At 40.3% G+C, this 19,633-nt stretch overlaps 1 protein-coding gene across 1 annotated transcript in view; it reads left to right on the top strand.

The window, feature by feature from the left end:
* camta1a (calmodulin binding transcription activator 1a) overlaps window positions 1–19,633 on the top strand; it is a 1,231,004-nt gene that overhangs the window by 800,493 nt on the left and 410,878 nt on the right. The gene's annotated exons all lie outside the window — the stretch shown is intronic.

A 19,633-nucleotide genomic window follows, 5' to 3' on the forward strand; every position in this document is an offset into this window, starting at 1 on the left:
AGATTACAGCCCAACCTCCCCCTGTTCATTTATTTCTGCGCAGTTTTCACACTTGCTGCCTGGAATTCACTGTCTCATTCTTGATCCAGTCCTATGATCTGTGTTAATATACAGCATCACAGCCGGTTTTGAGATTGATAGAGCTTGATTTGTGAGGGCTGGAATAGATTGAACAAACAGATCATGAATAATTTTGGGGTACAGATCAGCCATTATCCAATTCAATGACAGAATAGGTGCAATTTATTGGACAGAAGTATATTCTAATTCTAAATTGCACAAATGTTATAATTGACTCCTCCTCAATCTTTGAAATCTGCTTGATCTTTCAACTTTGTGGAGGGTTTGTGAGGTTCAGGGACTGCTGCAGGTCTTGTGGTTGGATTTCAATTGCCTGCTTATCCTGTTGTCCACCCTGAAGTTCTGTGACTTTACTGAGGCACAGTATCAGATTATGCTGAATGACTCATGACCACCCTTTGACCGAGCAGTGTGATGCTGATTTATTCAGCATTTTGTATATATTATCACAAATTAATTGATTATGTAGAGAACATGGACATACGTGACAGGCGTATTCGATTTTTTTTTTGCCTGAACAAGCTTCAGCAGGGAAAAATCTGACTTCTGTTGCTTCTGCCTCAACAATTTTGTCAGCAAACACTATCTGTACAGGATTTCACTCCCGTCACTGTCTGAATCATATTCATGATAATGAATACACTGGGAGATTCAGTGCATGTGACTGTGAGGTTGCTTCAATTACTGAAGAGATGAACAGCACCACCAATTGGAAATTCTGGAGTGCTACAGTATCAAAATGACAATTTAGTGAGGAAATTTGAAGAAATGACGAACTTTAATTTTAAGCACTTATTATGACTTCTCAAAGAGCTATACAGCCAATTGAATAATTTTTGAAATGTAATCACAAGAGGAACAACCAAATTGCACACAGCAATCACCCATGAATAACAATCTGATACTGACGGGTTAATCCATTTCTGTGAAGTTTGTCAAGGGATAAGTATTGGGCTAGGACTCCAGGAAGACATCCCCTTATCTTTGTCAATAGAATATCATCTTTTTCTATAGAATTGGCAAGCTGTTTGCCTATTCCAATTCTGAGAAGAGGTTCACTTGTTTACCCACCCTACTGAACAACTAGCAAGGAGCAGCATGGTGGCTCAGTGGTTAGCACTGCCAGGGACCCTGGTTTGATTCCACCCTTGGGCGACTGTGTGAAGTTTACACGTTCTCTCTGTGTCTGCATGGGTTTCTGCTGGGTGTTCCAGTTTCCTCCCACAGTCCAAACATGTGCAGGTTAAGTGGATTGGCTATGCTAAATTACCCATTGTGTTCAGAGACGTGTAGGTTAGGTGCATTAGCCATGGCAAATGAAGGGTGACAAAGATAGAGTAGGGGGAGGGGTTTGGATGGGATGTTTCTCGGAGGGTTAGTGTGGACATGTTGGGCCAAATGTTGTGATTCTATATAAGTTCACAATGAGCTTTATGTCAAACACTAAGAGTTCAAGTACGTAGTTCTGTAAGAGCAGAAACGACTAATTGCGAGCCAGTTACCGAATGTTAAATTTTTGGGACGTTTCTCCTTTTGTATCAAAAGGCTCGTATTTTCAATAAGATCACAGCTGATCTTCTGCATCACCTCCTTCCACATTTCCATCCTATCCCTTTATTCAGTATTTTGTCTGTCCTAGTCTTGAATATATTTAATGGATAAAGCTTCCAAAGCCTTTTGTGTGGAAACTTCCAGAGAACCATGACTCCTTAAGTGAAAAGAGATCTTTCATAGAAACAAAAGAACTAGGAGAAAATGTAGACCACTTGTCTCTTCAAGCTGCTACATCATTCAATATTATCATTGCTGAGCCTCTATTTCAATCCCGTATTCCGCTTGCTCCCCCACCATTTGATTCCTTTAAAATCTAAACATTTTCTACCTCTTTTTGACTATATTCAGGGACTTCTGTGGTTGAGAATTCCATAAGTGAACATTTGAGTACAGAAATATTTCCATCTCTCAGACCTAAATAACATAACGGGGATCCTGGAACTGTGTCCCCTGATTCTATACTCCCCAACCATGGAAGACATCCACCCTGCATCTAGTTTGTCTATCCCTCTTAGAATTTTACACATCTCAATCAGATCCCCTCTCGTCCTTCTAAACTCTAATGATACGAGCCCAGTTAACCTAATGTCTTTTCATAGGACAGTCCTGCCATCCCTAATATCAACTTGGTGAACCTCTACCATTCCTTTTATGGCATATGTATCCCTTCTTAGGTAGAGAGACCAAAACTGCACGCAGTATTCTAGGTATAGTCTCATCAAGGAGAAAGTGAGGACTGCAGATGCTGGAGATCAGAGCTGAAAATGTGTTGCTGGAAAAGCGCAGCAGGTCAGGCAGCATCCAAAGAGCAGGAGAATTGACGTTTCGGGCATAAGAAGAAGGGCTTATGCCCGAAACGTCGATTCTCCTGCTCTTTGGATGCTGCCTGACCTGCCGCACTTTTCCAGCAACACATTTTCAGCATAGTCTCATCAAGGCCCTGTATAACTGTATTAAGACATACCTGTTATCAAACTTGAGTACTCTTGCTGTTTGCCTTCCTCATTGCTTGCTGCACCTGTCAGTCATCTTTCTGGTCTCAGCTAGTGTACAAGGATATCCATATCATTTTTTTACACCCACATTACCAAATATATTGCCATTTAAATAATACTATGCCTTTCTGTTCTTTGCATTGAAGTGTTTCACTTCACAATTAACCACATTATTTTGCTCCTTCCACTGATTTCTCACTCAACTTGTCTAAAATCATCTTGTAACCTCTTTTCATCTTCCTTACAACTCAAAATCCTGCCCAGTGTTGTCCATCTCTGAAAAGACAACAGCTGGTGGACAGAGAACAATTGAGTCTCTCGGAACTCTTCAACAAAAAAACAACTTTTTCACACTGCATTTGATACTGATTCATGTGCATGAGACCCATATCTCTCTGGCCTTGCAAATTCCCAAGCTTCTTGGTCAGTCTCTTTGTTGGTTCTTTAAGCTCATCTACCTCTTCTTGCAACTTCTGCTCCGTTTCCTGGCTTCCTGCCCAGTCTTCCAACATACAACTATTGCTACTTTTCTGTGCACTTTCTTAAAGTCCCTCTTTCCTATTTTATCTTTTTCAGTTTTCCACAGAGTATCCCCATGTATTTTTGTTCCCGTTCTGGTCCTACCAGTATACTCATGTTACCTTGGCCACTTTCAGGCCATGTATCATAAGATGAATCCCCTCCAGTCAGTGTCTCCTGAACCTGCCATTTTCAGTTAGCACTAATGTCTCTTTCTTTCCCTTTTTACTTCTGCCACTGCTCACTGTATTCTACCACAGGGTCTGGCTTGCGTGCCTACCCTAACTGAGCATCTGCTTTTTATCTCACGACCACCCAGGGATGTCAAATTCTGTTGCCTGTTTCTGAAAAAAACAACAGTTGGTGGACAGGCAACAACAGAGTCACACAGAAATCTTTAAAAAAAAATCTATTAACAAATACAGGTGTGTACTCTACTATTTTTGTAATACTGAAGTATCTCAGCTGCTTCTCTCTGGATTCCCTGAACCCACACAAATTCTAATATTATTTCTAAAATGTAATATTGAGATGTCTCAATCGTTCCCCTGCAGATTCCCTGAATCACAACACACTAAAACATCATTGCCTGGGAGTCTTTTGCTGGCCAGGTTCATATCATCACCATGCCTCCTGACATGGGGTTTCCTCACTTCCTAGCGATGGCTGATTTCTGGAATCATCACTCAGATTGGGGTCTCTGTGGGCTGCTTATATAGAAGTCTCTCGGTTCCAAGTGTGTGACCTCATCTGTTTATCTTATTCGGAATTGTTCATACACCTAGTAGGAGCGTTGCCCCAACTGCACCAAATTCTATCTTGGCCAGTCCCAAATGTTTTGTTATTATTTGGTCAGATCATATCCTTGCAGCACTTACCTGGTTAGTGATTTTCCACAATCCCATACTTCTTAGCTCTCAGCCAACACAAATTACTTAGTTTACATATCAATTCATTGTAATGTCTCGAATCAGTTATAATATCTTCAGCCCCATTCAACATCAGTTTTTTTGTCAGTAGAAAACTTGGAAATGTATCATTTCATTCCCTCATTCAGGGGCATTTATCGATATCACAAGAAGCTGGGACCCAAGCATCAATCCTATTGTAACCCTACTCGGTATTGCCTGTCAACCAATTCTCAAACCATGTCAGCATATTATCCCCCTATGCCATGTGCTTTAATTTTGTACAATAACTTCTTGTGTGAGACTTCATCAACAACCTCTGAAAATCCATATACTTCATTTCCACTGGTTTTTCCTTATCTGTTCTACTAGTTATGTCCTCAAAAATTTCCAGTAAAATTGTTAAGCATGATTTGCTTTCCTATTCAATTTGAAATCCTGTTAATGCTCTGAATGTGTTCATTTAACATTTCCTATAATGTTGGAAGTCTATAATAGATATAATTTTTCCCACTACTAATGTTAGGCTAACTGGCCTGTAGTTTTGATTTGTTCTTCCCTGGCATTTTTAAATAGTGGAGTTACATTTACCACCCTCCAATCCATAGGAACTGCTGTAGAATCTGTAGAATTTTGGAAAGTAACAACTGATTCATCCAATATTTCCAGGACTATTTCCTTTAGGACTCTAGGATGTAGAATGTCAGACTTAGGTGATTTTCAGACTTAACCCCATTAATTTTTCTAACACTAGTTTTATTAGCACTGGTTTCCTTCGATTCCATCCTCTTACTAGATCCTTCGTTGACACTGAAAATGTATTGCTGGAAAAGTGCAGCAGGTCAGGCAGCATCCAAGGAGTAGGAGAGTCGACGTTTCGGGCATCAGTCCTGAAGAAGGGCTCATGCCCGAAACGTCGATTCTCCTGTTCCTTGGATGCTGCCTGACCTGCTGCGCTTTTCCAGCAACACATTTTCAGCTCTGACCTCCAGCATCTGCAGTCCTCACTTTCTCCTAGATCCTTCGTTTCCTAACATTTCTGGGAGACTATTTGCATCCTCTTTTGTGAAGACAGCTAAAATATGTGTTCAATTCTTCTGCAATTTCTTCGTTCCCTATAATAATTTCCCTGGCTTCTGCCTGTAAGGGACCTAAATCTGTCTTTCCTAATCTTTATTTTTCACATATTTACAGAAGCTTTTATAATCATTTTCTAATGTTCCCTCCTATTTACTTTCGTATTCTATTTTCCCTCTTGATCAAACTTAATCCTCTTTTGCTGAATTCTAAAATGACCCCAATTCTCAGGCTTGCTGCCTTTTTCTGGCAATTTTATATGTCTTCTCTTTGATCTAATACTAACTCTAATTTGTTTTATAAGCCATGTTTGAGTCACCTTTCCTTGTTTACTTTTGCTCCATACAGGAATGAGTAATTATTGTAATTTATGCACACATTCTTTAAACATGAACCTCTCCTGTATGCTTATCCACCGTCAACCTTTTTAGTAAGATTCCCTCATCGTTCCTTGCCAACTCATGCCTTATAGCATCATACTTCTCTTTTTTTTAAGATTCAAGACCCTAGTTTCAGGTTTGACTACTTCACTCTCCATATTAATGGAGAATTCTATAATATTATGGTTACTCTTCCCCAAAAGATCTTTTAAACAAGATTGTTAATTAACCCTTTCTTGCTACCTAGTACCCTTCTAGATTAGCCTGTTTTGTGGTTGGTTCTTCAATGTATTGGTCTAAAACAAACTATCACATACTCATGCCAGGAAATCCTCCTCCACAATATCATTACTAATCTTGTTTCTACAATGTATATGTAAATTAAACTCATCCATGATTACAGTTGCACTCTTATTACATAAGAGTGCAGCTGTAATCATGGATGAGTTTAATTGACATATTTCTTGTAAATCTCTTGTTTAAGGCTTTCCCTTGCCTCTCCAACTCTGTTTGAAGGCCTATAGACAACCCCCACTAACATTTCCTGCCTGTTGATATTTCTAATTTTCATCAATATAGATTCCACGTCATAATTTTTCAAAGCAATACTATTGCAATGATACTTCTCTACTAACAATGCTACCTGACCTCCTTATCTGTGCTTCCTAAATAATGAATATCCCTAGATGTTCAGTTCCTATCCTTGGTTACCCTCCAGCCTTGTCACCTGATGGGTAGAATCGTCAGAGAAGTGGCACCTCCGTTAGTGCTGCAATCTCTTACAGTGCTAAAGTATCATCCAAAATGTTTTAGTTCAGGTCTCTGGCACATGTCTTGAACTCTCAATCTTCTGATTCAGAGGTATGGTTGTTGCTCACTAAGTCATAATTAATATCAGAAGCAATGATGAGGCATATCAGTTTGTGAACTTTTAATATCTTCTTATGTAAATATGTCATCTAGTTAATCTCTAGGCCTTGTGTATAAGTTAAAGTTGGTTTTATCAACAGTGTGGTTGTATTTGAAGAAGCTGAACCTTTGTGTCCGAAACAACATCATTCGAAGCTGATTTTGTTTTTCTGTTTTAGCTGCCGGGAAGGTAGTGCTGCAATGGTATTATCATTGGGCTAATAATCTAGAACCCCAGGCAAATGTTATGGGGACCTGGTTTCTAATCAGACCATGGCCAATAGTGAAATTTTATTTAATAAAAAGCTGGCCTGAACCTGACTGTAACAGTTGTCAATTATTGTCAAAATGCATCTGCTTCACTTCTTCGGGGAGGATGTGGATCTACTCCCGAATCCTTTTTCAAAAAATATCCCATTCATGTACACAGACACACAAAGCAACAAGACATTTACAATGGGTAGAGAAGGAACAAAAAGGAAATCGATGAAGCACAGTTCTAGTCAGATTACAGGTGTTGACGAGATGTTTTCCTTCAATTCTCTTTCAAGTTCCTTTTATTTCTTTGTCCCAATTCCCAATTTTTCATTCACTGGTTGAGGATTTTCCCTTTCAGTCACTCTGATGGTAGATTTTCCCTTTATAGATTGGATTAGATTCTCTACAGATTAGATTAGATTCCCTACAGTGTGGAAACAGGCCCTTCGAAGAATAACCCACCCAGACCCATTTCCCTCTGACTAATGCATCTAACACTATGGCCAATTTAGCATGGCCAATTCACCTGACCTGAACATCTTTGGACTGTGGGAGAAACAGGAGCACCCGGAGGAAACCTATGCAGACACGGAGAGAATATGCAAACTCCACACTGGAATCGAACCTGGGTCCCTGATGCTTTCAAGGAGGGAATTTTGCAGAGAAAGGAAATTAATGGCTGCTCAGGACTTTTGTTTACTTGCCTATTCTCAAAAGGGAGAGCGAGAGAGATGCTTTCTCCTTCACAGCTGGATGTTAGTGCTGTTTTGTCCAAACACAAATCAGTAACCACTTACCCAGGCACCTGTCAAGAAATTGTTACTATGCTGAGTACTCCTGGCCACACATAATAGGTCCTGGTTAAAGAAAAACAATCAAAAATCTATCACTGGGCAAAACTGCCCTTGGCACACACCTACAGAGGTATCTAGCTTTCTTCCCAATAATTAGATACGTTCACCTTGGAAGTTCAGCACACATTGAGTTTCAGTAAAAAGCAGCAGCATCTTCTTCCAGTTTTCTTGGTTCAAAGCAGTTATTGTTCTCATTTTTAAAGCTACTGTCCAAACATTTAGAGATTTCTCACATTTCAAAGAAGAAGCACAATAGATTTGAAATGTTAACTTTGCTGCCAGGCCTGTTGAGTTTTTTCCACGACTTTCTGTTTTTATTGTTATCATTTGTGAGATTGGCTGTTTTTTGTGGTTTAGATTAAAAGAGGAATAGTGGTAGAAGACCAAAATAATTCCTTTCTCTTCTCTGACTGGTGAGATGGAATTTTCAAGGTCCACTTATAACTGCTGAATGTTTCATGCAAAGGAGATGATTGATTTGTCTTAAGCATGATCTGCATCTGAAATGTGAATTTGAGAAGTGAAAATTCTATTGGTGATAATCATTGGGCCTTTGTTTATAAGGTGAATAATACTTCTAGACACACATGGTAGTAAAGTTTGGATGTCTTGTACACAAAATGTAATTGATAGTCAAGCGATTGTTAATTTTAAATGAGAATAATAAAGTTTTGTTCAGTAATAGTATCAGGAGATATGGATAAAGACAGGTCTATGCTGATTGACAAAAGAGTCTTGATGGACCATTTGGTGGTCTCCTATTTCTATGTTCTTCTGCTGTTCCACTCAAAATATGAATTTTGGCTTTTTCTCAGATACTGATTGTAACTTCACACTCTGTAAGTAAGGTCCAAATGCGCTTTGATTTGTTTTTCATTTTGTTATTTGTTGATGCATTGATCAGTTGAAGATCCATTGAGGAGTAGGAACCAACTGACTGAATACATCTGATTATTTTCATTGCACTAGTCCAAACACTTGAGCACATAGTTCAGTTTGTCAATTCTAGAGCTTACTGAGGGAGTGCTGCACAGTTGGAAGTGCTGCCTTTCAGACGAGATGCTAAATGACTGTCCCCTCAACCATTCCACAGCACTACTGAAAAAAAAGAGAATCTGTCTCTGTGACTTGGTGAATATTAATAAGACCCATAAATGAGGATGTGGTAAGAAGAGTGAGTTATGACCCAGCTGTGTGTTACATGAGGTATTTTTATGTTGTATGCAAAAGATCTTAGGTTGCAGATCTGTAACTAGTGCATTCTACTGGCAGTGAATTTACCAAATTCGATTCACCTATTACCCCTGCTTTTGCTGATCTCCACTGGCCCCAGTGCATAAATTCCTCTTTTAAAATTCTCCTTCTGTGCTTAAATCCCCTGAGAATAATCCTCCAAAGTTGTTTTGGTTCAATAATTATTCCTCTAGATTGAAAAAATGTGCACTTCACTCTGCTTTTTCAGAAAGGTGAGAGAGGGAAACCAAAGATTTATTGACCAGTTAACCTAACATCTGTTGTGAGGAATTTGCTAGAATCTATAATTAAGGATAGTGTATCTGAACACCTTGAAATTTTTCAGCTGATCCAAGTGAGCCAGCGTAAATTTGCAAAAGCTAAGTCATGCCTGATTAATTTAATTACTTTTTTTTTGAAGAGTTGACTAAAGGAGTAGACAGGAAAATGTCTATGGATGTTATTTATATGGACTTTTGAAAACATTTGATAAAGTCCTTCTTAAGGGATGGTTCGGAAAGATTGAAGCTCAAAGAATTGATAACAAATTATTGAGCTGATAAGATTGGCTGAGCAGCAAGAGACAGAATTTAATTGACCCCCTCAACCTTACATCCCAACAGCATGCTGGGAGGCAGGGAAGTCTACAGAATCAGAAAAGAAGGCAGGGAGAGGGGTGGAATGCCTGTCACCTTTCTTATAGTCCCACTCCCTTCTCAATTAAATCAGGGACTTGGGAAGTTCACAAATTAACAACCACTTAACATAAGGGATCGAGTGCTATACATACAGGGAGACTACTGAGAATATGCTGGCACCCTCAGACTGGGAGAGTGTGTACTCCTGTACCTCATAGGGCCCTATCTGCTGGAAAGGGCCTTCCCAACTGGATGAGACCCTGAACATCCCCTCTGGCCCGATAGGTCCAAACAATGTGCCTGCACCACAGGACCACCTCTGTGCCGGCTGCTTGGAGACCAGCTTTAATATCAGCTGTGGCCACTACCCAAAAGGTGCTGCTGGGAATGAAAAACTGAAGGCTCTTTGTTTGGGTCATGGAATGCATCCTCCACACTTTACGGTATGGAAACCTTGGCAACAGGCATTCAACTGATCCACAATTCTGTTGGGCAAAACGGATGAAGTGAGATTGCCACTGGCTTCCAACTGTAGAATAGGGCCTCCATGTGGCCATTAAATTCAACCTACATTTAGGTTAATGCATAGATACTGTAAATGGCAAGATATGACTAATGATATTCTACATAAATCTGTGTTGGGACCTTAACTATTCACCATTTTAATTAACAACTTAAAAGATGGAACAGAAAACATTATTTATCTATTAGCATTGTGCATGTAGCATAACATTACAAAGAGATATTGACAGGGTAAGTAAACTGTTGCAATACATTTCACCATAGGCAGATGTGAGGTCAAAGTATAGAAACATAGAAAATAGGAGCAGGAGTTGGCCATTCAGCCCTTCAAGCCTGTTCCACCATTCAATATGATCTTCCAGCTCAGTACTCTGTTTCTGCTTTCTCCCATACCCTTCAATCTTCTTGGCACTAAGAACTGTATAGAAAACGTTTAATGTTTTGACCTCAACCACGTGCTGTGGCAGTACCATTCCTTGGATAAAGAAATTTGTTCTTATTTCAGTCCTAAATGGTCTACCCAGTATCCTTAGGCTGTGATTTCTGGTTCTGAATTAGAGCAGGTTACTGACAATCCATTTGTATGTAAAAAGAGCAGAACAGAGTTCTTTGTAAATGATGATATGTAAGAAGTGGTAGGGGACCGGAGAGATTTGAGAATCCAGCTACATGGATCATTAAGATATCATATCCAGGTACAGAAAATAGTTCAAAGGTCAAATGGAATATGTACCTTTTTACTTAGAAGACTAGTATCCAACTGAAGAAATTATACTTGAGCTATGCAAAGCCTGGTTAGACCACAACTAAAATACTGTGAACAGTCCTGAACACCACATCTTAGGAATGATATACTGGTCTTGCTAGGAGGGCAGAGCAGTTTGTCAGAATAATACCTGGACTTGAAGGATTAGGTTACTAGATATGTTAAGTTTATATGTTACAAAATAAGGTTGTTATTTGTTTGAAATTTCAAAGTGGGATCTGTTGGGACAAATTGAGTAACACTATTTCTGCTGATATTGGAATTTAAGGGTAATGAAATGTAAACCTTTCAGGAATGAAGTTAGTAAACATTTCTGTATACAAGGGTAGTAGGGTTTGAAATTCTTTTTCCCAAAAACAATGGTTCTTGATAAATGATGATAAGAGATGTGGGGTAAAGGTAAACAAATAGAGTTAGGTTACAGATTAGTCATGATCTCATTAAAAAGTGAAACACAATCAAAGGGATAATTGGCTGGATCTTATTCACGTGTTCCTATTCCTCAAAGTATCACTTTCCCCTCTTTTTTATTTCCTCTAACCCTACAACTGCCTGAGATCTCTGCATTCATTCAAGTCTGACCTTTTACATTCACAGTTTCTTGTTTCACCATTGGCAGCCAAGCTTTCAACTATCCAAGCCCTGTGCTAATTGCTTTTCTAAACCCTTGTACCTCTGTACTTCTGGCTCTGCTTTAAGCCTCTCCTGAAAGCATACCTCTTTAAATAGGTTTCTGTATGCTGTTCTAACATGGTTCAATGTCAATTTTATCTAATTGTGTTTCTCTGAAGAGCATTGAGATTTTTTATTATATTAAGGGTGCTATATAAATGCAAACTGTTGTTTTACAGGTACAAACCGGTTCATATATAACACTAAATTGTACTGCACAATAATAATTCTTCATTGTTTGATGATGACTGATTAAGTTGGAAGTTAATTTTTATTCTGTGGTGATTCTGAGATTTGTATTTGAGTTTTGGGAATCGCATCCCATATAGCTGTCAATTTATAATGAGGGTTATTGAGCTATGGTGGCCAAAGGAGTCCGGTTCTGCTCTTTAGTGTTCAGAATTCTCAGACCTTCACAGTATTTCTGTCATCAAGGTCTGCAATTAAAAGGAGACTTCAGCCATGAAAGGTTCAACCTCTCTCAGCTGAAGAATTCCAACTTTTTAAAATTCCTTTCAATCCATTCCCACCTAATCATCCTCTGAGATTCTGTAGCTGTGGTATATTGGCCCTCTGTGACAAGATGTGATGGGGAAGAAATATCTTGTTGTACTCTCAATAGGCGGTGGTAGACAGAGCTCACACTAAAAATAAATCAGCTGAAAACTCTAAGGACAAAGCATTATCTGGAAGGTAAAATCTTAATATCTAATTAAATGCCACATACTGTGGTTGAAGATAATGTAGCCTAAACATTGTCATTTTGGGCAGTCTGCGATACTCTTTCCTAACATCATATACGGCGCAATTTCACCTTGACTGTTCTGCTAACATCAAAGCTCTAGGCTGGGAGATGCAGTTATTCATGAATTGAACTCATGTGGATCAGTACCAAGTAGAGGACAGGTTCTGAAGGAAAGGAAAATCAGATGCTGGTTTAGAGTGGCATTAGATTAGATTAGACTTACAGTGTGGAAACAGGCCCTTCGGCCCAACAAGTCCACACCGACCCGCCGAAGCGCAACCCACCCATACCCCTACATTCACCCCTTACCTAACACTACGGGCAATTTAGCTTGGCCAATTCACCTGACCCGCACATCTTTGTGACTGTGGGAGGAAACCGGAGCACCCGGAGGAAACCCACGCAGACACGGGGAGAATGTGCAAACTCCACACAGTCAGTCGCCTGAGTCGGGAATTGAACCTGGGTCTACAGGCGCTGTGAGGCAGCAGTGCTAACCACTGTGCCACCGTGCCGCCCATTAATAAGATTTAGCAGAATTTCTGACAACAGTTAGCAAGTTTAGGAAAGCATCGTAAATTTCCAGGTTCTTCTCGAAAGACTATCACATATCACACATTCATGGGGGTGTCCTAAAGTGTTGTACAGCCAATGTAATGCTTTTGAAGTTTAATAACTGTTGTTATATAGGAAACACACAGGTAGTTTGCATACAGTAAGTTCCCATAAGCAGCAATTTGATAATGACCAAAATAATTTGTTGGTAGAAGGATAAACCTTGGCCAGGATATCAGGGTCCCAGGATGCCCAGGTCTTATTTTCAAAACAGTGAGATTTTCATTTTGCATCCACCTGAGAGGATGCGGGGGCCTTGGTTTAATGTCTCGTCCAATAAGCTTCAGGACAGTGCAGCACTCCATTAAACCTCCACTGGAAGTATCAGCCTGAATTATTGACTCAGGTCCTCTGATTCAGACCGAAAGGCAAGACCTTTTAGCTGAAATGAAAAAAGTTCCCATTGAACTGGGGCTGTCATCTCTGGACTTATTAGCGCACATATGCTGCCCTTCCAGTTGACATAGAATCACCAAATTAGAGTCATAGAGATGTACAGCACAGAAACAGATCCTTTGGTCTAAGTTGTCCATGCCGACCAGATATCCTAACCTAATCTAATTCCATTTGCCAGCATTTGGCCCACATCCCTCTAAACCCTTCCTATTCATATTCCCATCCAGATGCCTTTTAAATATTGCAATTGTACCAGCCTCCACCATGTCCTCTGGCAGCTCATTCCACACACACACCACCCTATGTGTGAAAAAGTTGCCCCTTAGGTTCCTTTTAAATTTTTCCCCTCTCACCCTAAACCTATGCCCTCTAATTCTCAACTTAGCCACTCCAGGGAAAAGACCCTGTCTCTTTACCTTATGCATGCCCCTCATGGTTTTATAAACCTCGATAAGGTCACCCCTCATCCTCCGACACTCCAGGGAAAACAGCCTCAGCCTATCAATTCCTTCAATCCTGGCAACATCCTTGTATATCTTTACTGAAACCTTTCAAGTTTCACAACATCCTTCCGATAGGAGGGAGACCAGAATTGCACACAATATTCCAAAAATGGCCTAAGCAATGTCCTGCAACATGACCTCCCAACTCCTGTACTCGATACCGTGTCCAATAAAGGAAAGCATAACAAACGTCTTCTTCGGTATTCTATCTACCTGCAACTCCTCTTTCAAGGAACTATGAACCTGCACTCCATGGTCTTTGTTCAACAACACTCCCTAGGACCTTACCATTAAGTGTATAAATCCTGCTCTGATTTGTCTTTCCAAAATGCAGCACCTCATATTTATCTAGATTAAACTTCATCCACCACTCTTCAGCCCATTAGCCCATCTGACCGAGATCCCATTGTACTCTGAAGTAACCTCCTTCGCTGTCCATGACACGTCCAATTTTGGTGTCATCTGCAAACTTATTAACTATGCCTTCTATGTTCACAACCGAATTATTTAGATAAATGACGAAAAGCAGTGGATCCAGCACCAATCCTTGTGGCACAACACTGATTACAGGTCTCTTGTCTGAAAGGCAACCCTCCACCTCCACCCTCTGTCTTCTACCTTCAAGCCAGTTTTGTATACAAAAGGCTAGTTCTCCCTGTATTCCCTAACCTTGCTAACCAGTCTCCCAAGATGAACCTTGTCAAACATCCACCACTCTGCCCTCATCAATCATTTTCATTACTTCTTTGTGAGACATAATTTCCCACGCACAAAGCCATGTTGGCTATCTCTAATCAGTCCTTGCCTCTCCAAATACATGTACATCCTGTCCCTCAAGATTCCCTCCAACAACTTGCCCACCACCGATGTCACGCTCACCGGTCTATAGTTCCCTGGCTTTTCCTTACCACCTTTCTTAAACAGTGGCACCACGTTAGCCAATCTCCAGTCTTCTGACACCTCACTTGTGACTGTCAATGATACAAATATCTCAGCAAGAGGCCCAGCAATCACTTGCCTAGCTTCCCACAGAGTTCGAGGGTACACCTGATCAGGTCCTGGCGATTTGTTCACTTTTATGCATTTTAAGACATCCAGCAGCTCCTCCTCTGTAATATGGACATTTTTCAAGATGTCACTGTCTATTTCCCTACATTCTATATCTTTCATGGCCTTCTTCACAGTAAACACTGATGAAAAATACTCATTTAGTATCTCCCCATCTGCTGTGGTTCCACACAGAGGCTGCCTTGCTCATCTTTGAGGGGCCCGATTCTCTTCCTTGTTAGCCTTTGTCCTTAACATATTTATAAAGTCCCTTTGGATTCTCCTTAACCCTATTTGCCAAAGCTATCTCATAGCCCATTTTTGCCCTCGTGATTTCCCTCATAAGTATACTCCTAGTGCCTTTATATTCTTAAGGATTCACTCGATCTCTGTTAGCTATATGTTTTCTTCTTTTTCTTAACCAAACCCTCAATTTCTCTAGTCGTCCAGCATTCCGTACACCAAATAGCCTTGCCTTTCACCCTAACAGGAATATACTGTCTTTGTGAAGGCTTCCCATTTTTCTTTACCTGTGAATATCTGCTCCCAATCAACTTTTGAAAGTTCTTGCCTAATACTGTTAAAATTGGCCTTCCTCCAATTTAGAGCTTCAACTTTAGATCCAGTCTATCCTTTCCCATCACTATTTTAAAACTACTAGAATTATGGTTGCTGTCCCCAAAGTGCTCCCCCACTGACACCTCAGTCACCTGCCCTGCCTTATTTCCCAATAATAGGTTATGTTTTGCACCTTCTCTAGTAGGTACATCCATATACTACATCAGAAAATGTTCTTATACACAGTTAACAAATTCCTCTCCATCTAAACCTTAACATTATGGCAATCCCAGTCTATGTTTGGAAAGTTAAAACCCCTTACCATAACCACCCTAAAACCTTTACACTTAACTGAGATCTCCTTCCAAATTTGTTTCTCAATTTCCTGCTGTCTGTTGGGGGGGGTCTATGATACAATTCCAATAAGGTGATCATCCCTTTCATATTTCTCAGTTCCACCCAAAAGCTTCCCTGGCTGTATTCCCAAGAATATCCTCCCTAAGTACAGCTTTGTTATGACACAGAAAGAGACTATTTGGCCCATTGTATCCACTTAGCTCTCAAATGAGCATTTTGACTTAGTGCCCATTTCTTGCCTTTTCCCCATATCCCTGCACATTGTTTCTTTTCAAATAATTATCTAATGCACTCTTGAACATAGAAATACAATCTGGAAGCTTCTGCATGTATGTAGCAATAAATACCATGCAGTGAAATTCCATCCAAAGCATTGTGTCTATGTTAAGCATGGCTTTAAGTTGAAGGACTCCAGAGCAATTAGATTGACTTCTAACTCTACTTTGTTAATCCTGGGGAAGAGCTGCAGTGAGTGCTAAATCTTCATGTAATCCTCTGGGCCACCATTTGTGTGCATGAGACTTTGTGTTTTGTTGGCAGCAAATAGCCCAGATTTTGCATATCCTCAAGTCGTCGCATTCCAACATCAGTTACACTAATGAAATAAATGATCAGATAATTTGGTTTAAGAAGTGTCTGAGGGAATTGTCCAGGAAATTGACAGAACTCTGCAGTTGTTTTCCAGTCGCACTAAGGGACTTTTAATGCCCACATGTAGATGGACCTTGGTTTAATGTTGCATTTTGAAGAAGGTACCTCTAACAATGCGACAAACCCCTTAACATTGCACGAAACTGCCAAACCAGATTATAAATATTTTTAAGCAACCTTTCCAGTTATGTGATGATACACAACCTAAACCTGGAATTAGCCTTGGACCATTCCTCCTCACAGGTCACAATTATCTTAGCACTCCAAGCTAGGTTCCTGCTCCTGAGCTCCAACCTGTAAACATAGCTGATGATGCCTCTCTTCGAATGCTGCTACAGATTGCGACCTGGCCAGTGTCATTGCTGTCAAGTAGCTTTCTTAATACTCTCACCCAGGTTCACACGTGAATGAGAGCTGATTAATAAAGGTCTTAGAAGATTGTTGGTGCATGTGAAGGTGACCCCCAGTTGAGGCAGTATCTTCAGAAATTAGTGGCATGGGAAATGGGAAAAAAAATTTAGGAAGGAAGTGGTTACTCTTGGCCTTGGTATGAAACAGTTACGTGTTGGCAAAGCCAACGGGATACCTTGCAAGTGATGAATTTATGATTAAGTTATATTTGCTATTTTGTTCATGTCATGGCTGGCAATAAAATATCTTCAAGTTATTACACTTTTTGGCAGGCTTTCAGCTTGAAAAAAATCTAATTTTAAATGAGTATTTTTGTAGTTCAGAGCGCTTAGCTAAATCAGTTGATGGCACTCCTGTGGAACAATATTTTTTCCTGTCCTCAAGCAAGTGTGAGGATTATTCACAGGGGCCAGTTCTTCTCTACCGATGTAATTCAGTCCTGAGTGATTGTGAAGATCGAGCCAGAGTGGTAATATGTTAAAATGTGTGATGATCCAGGTCAGGCTCATTATCATAATTATTCTGAGTCTGAGTGCAGGTTTGGGATGGTGCCAGCAGTTACCAATTGGCAGCTTTTTAGCCCAGAGTAACATTTGGAAGCCAGTGGAGTGAATCAAAATGGCATATGATTAAAATTTTAAAATTTTGGTGTTATAAAATGGAGGTGGTACTGTGTCAACTGTTGCAAAGAAGACAGTCCTCCTCTGCAACTCACAAAATCCACAGGTCAGTATTGCGCTGTGCCTAAGAGCAGGTTTAGGCAGCTTTGAAAAGCCTTCAGCCCTCCATTACTGTAACTATTGTACAACCTTTCTGTTGTTAGCTTCAGGTGGTGTAGGTATGGCAGAGGTATACCCAGGGACAGGTCTCTGCAGTTTTTTGTGGTTTGTTGACTGCTGTCTGTGTTTTTTTTAACAGGGCATAACAGAGATTAATGCTAGCCTTCTTGTCTGTGTTACTGCAATGGAAGCACTTACTTTTAAATCCCTCTACAATATTGTTCCTTCCTATCTCTGTTATCTCCCTAGCACTGCAACACTGAGAGATCTCTGTGATCCTCTAGTTATGGCCTTCCGTGCATTCCTGATTTTCATCACTCCACCAAAGGAAACTATGCTTTTAGCTGCCAAGCCCCCATGCTGGAATTCTTTCATAAATCTTTCTGCCTCTTCACCTCTTGCACCTGCTTTAAGACACTACTTAAAACCTTTGGTCTATTGTCTTTGTATCTCCTCCTGTGGCCCAATGCCGAATTTTGTTTCCGAACACTTGTGAAATGCATTCAAAGCTTTAAGATGTGACTAGTGCGATATAAACATAGATTTCAGTCTCAGCAAAGAGACTGGAAAGTGCAACGGCAGCTTCCTGACCGGCCTACATTTAAGAATATTCTACACTGAAAACTCAGGTACATATTATGTTGTGAGTTTGATTTAAAGGCAGTGTTGACTATCCATGACAGCCGGATATTGAACATTTTCTTAGAATCTCTGTACCATTGATATTGAGAGACATTGGACACCACAGAAATATCCAAACTCTTTTCACACATTTTGAGGAGCACCTGTTTTCCTTCACTGACTCAGGTCAGTTCTGATACTTCTCCCCTGGCCCTGGTTCAGGTTAACTAACTGTCTAGATCCATGATTAAACTAGGTTTTCTTTTCCAGCTTTTATGGCTGTAATTCAATGCATTGACTTTTGGGAGAGCTGTCACTTTAATGGTTGTCCATCATTTCCATTCATTGGTTTTAGATAGTTAAGTTTTCCTCTTCAGCCTGCCATTTCTGAATTATTGTAGGATTCTGTGATTTTTGTAAATGTTGACTCATTTCTACCCATGCTTGACATTACAGCCAACAACTTCTGTCTCTCACATTTCTGTGATGTACTGTTTGAATTAACCTATGGTTTTGCAACAGAACTCCTAACATGTTGATTCTGGATTTGTTATTCATCTGGGTTACTGCTCCACCTTGTGATCCCTAACATGGCCTCTACATGCACAACAGAAATATAGATCAGCCTGGTTTGCGTTCTGGTTTCTAGTTGTACAGTAGATTTGAGCATTTCGCTGTCCCTTCATGTCTAGATGTTGAATTGAAATCCAGTCCAAACTAATAGGATAACATCCTACTGTCTTCCATTCTTGATGCGATTTTCTATAAACATGGATCCTGACTGCAGAATTAGCTTTGTCTCACACTATCTTTTCTTCAGTTCACTGCCTGAAAGCAGGTCTGAGCTACAGCGCCGTAATCGCCACCATGAACAGGGCAAAGCGATAGGTCCTGAATCTAGCCCTATCAAAGCAAGGATTGTTGGTGCTAGTATGATTGGTACTGACTGTCCAACCAACTGAACCATCACCAACCCCTACACTAATCCCACCACTGACACACACACACACACACACGCACACACACACACACAGAACATGCATAGTGTAGCTTCAGCATGAGATAGTGATGGTAGCGGCTCCAGCTTTCTTTTCATCACATGGCTGACCAAGAATCTCTCATTTTCTTACTGCCTGCCATTGGGTGTGTGTTAGTGGGATTTACAAGTTGATACTTAACCTCTTTGGCCACGTTATGAAGACCTTCCTTAGCCATCAAGTTCTGGAGTGGGATTTGAATCTGGAGTTTCTGCTCAGAGGAAAGAACTCAACCACTTTTTCTCAAGAACTAAGTTCTTTCACAGTGAGACCTGAATCCATAGGCTGAATGTATTTTCTTGCAACAGCTATGTATTTAGCAGGGTTACTGGTCTTTGGTCTTTTAAGGTTATTTTGCTCCCTCCCTTCTGCATTTTACTCTTCCTTTACCATCTATGTCCATTATATAGGTGACCTATTCGCCTACTGCAAATGCAACAGTGGCCACTGGCAGACACGTGAGAGAATCACTATGCTTTCCTCTGTGCATTTCTTTGTCTACTTGTTCATTATTGACTGAAGGAGAAGTACAGCACAGGACAGCATT

The sequence above is a fragment of the Hemiscyllium ocellatum genome, chromosome 37 (assembly GCF_020745735.1).
Source record: "Hemiscyllium ocellatum isolate sHemOce1 chromosome 37, sHemOce1.pat.X.cur, whole genome shotgun sequence".
In the NCBI taxonomy this organism is placed as follows: domain Eukaryota; kingdom Metazoa; phylum Chordata; class Chondrichthyes; order Orectolobiformes; family Hemiscylliidae; genus Hemiscyllium; species Hemiscyllium ocellatum.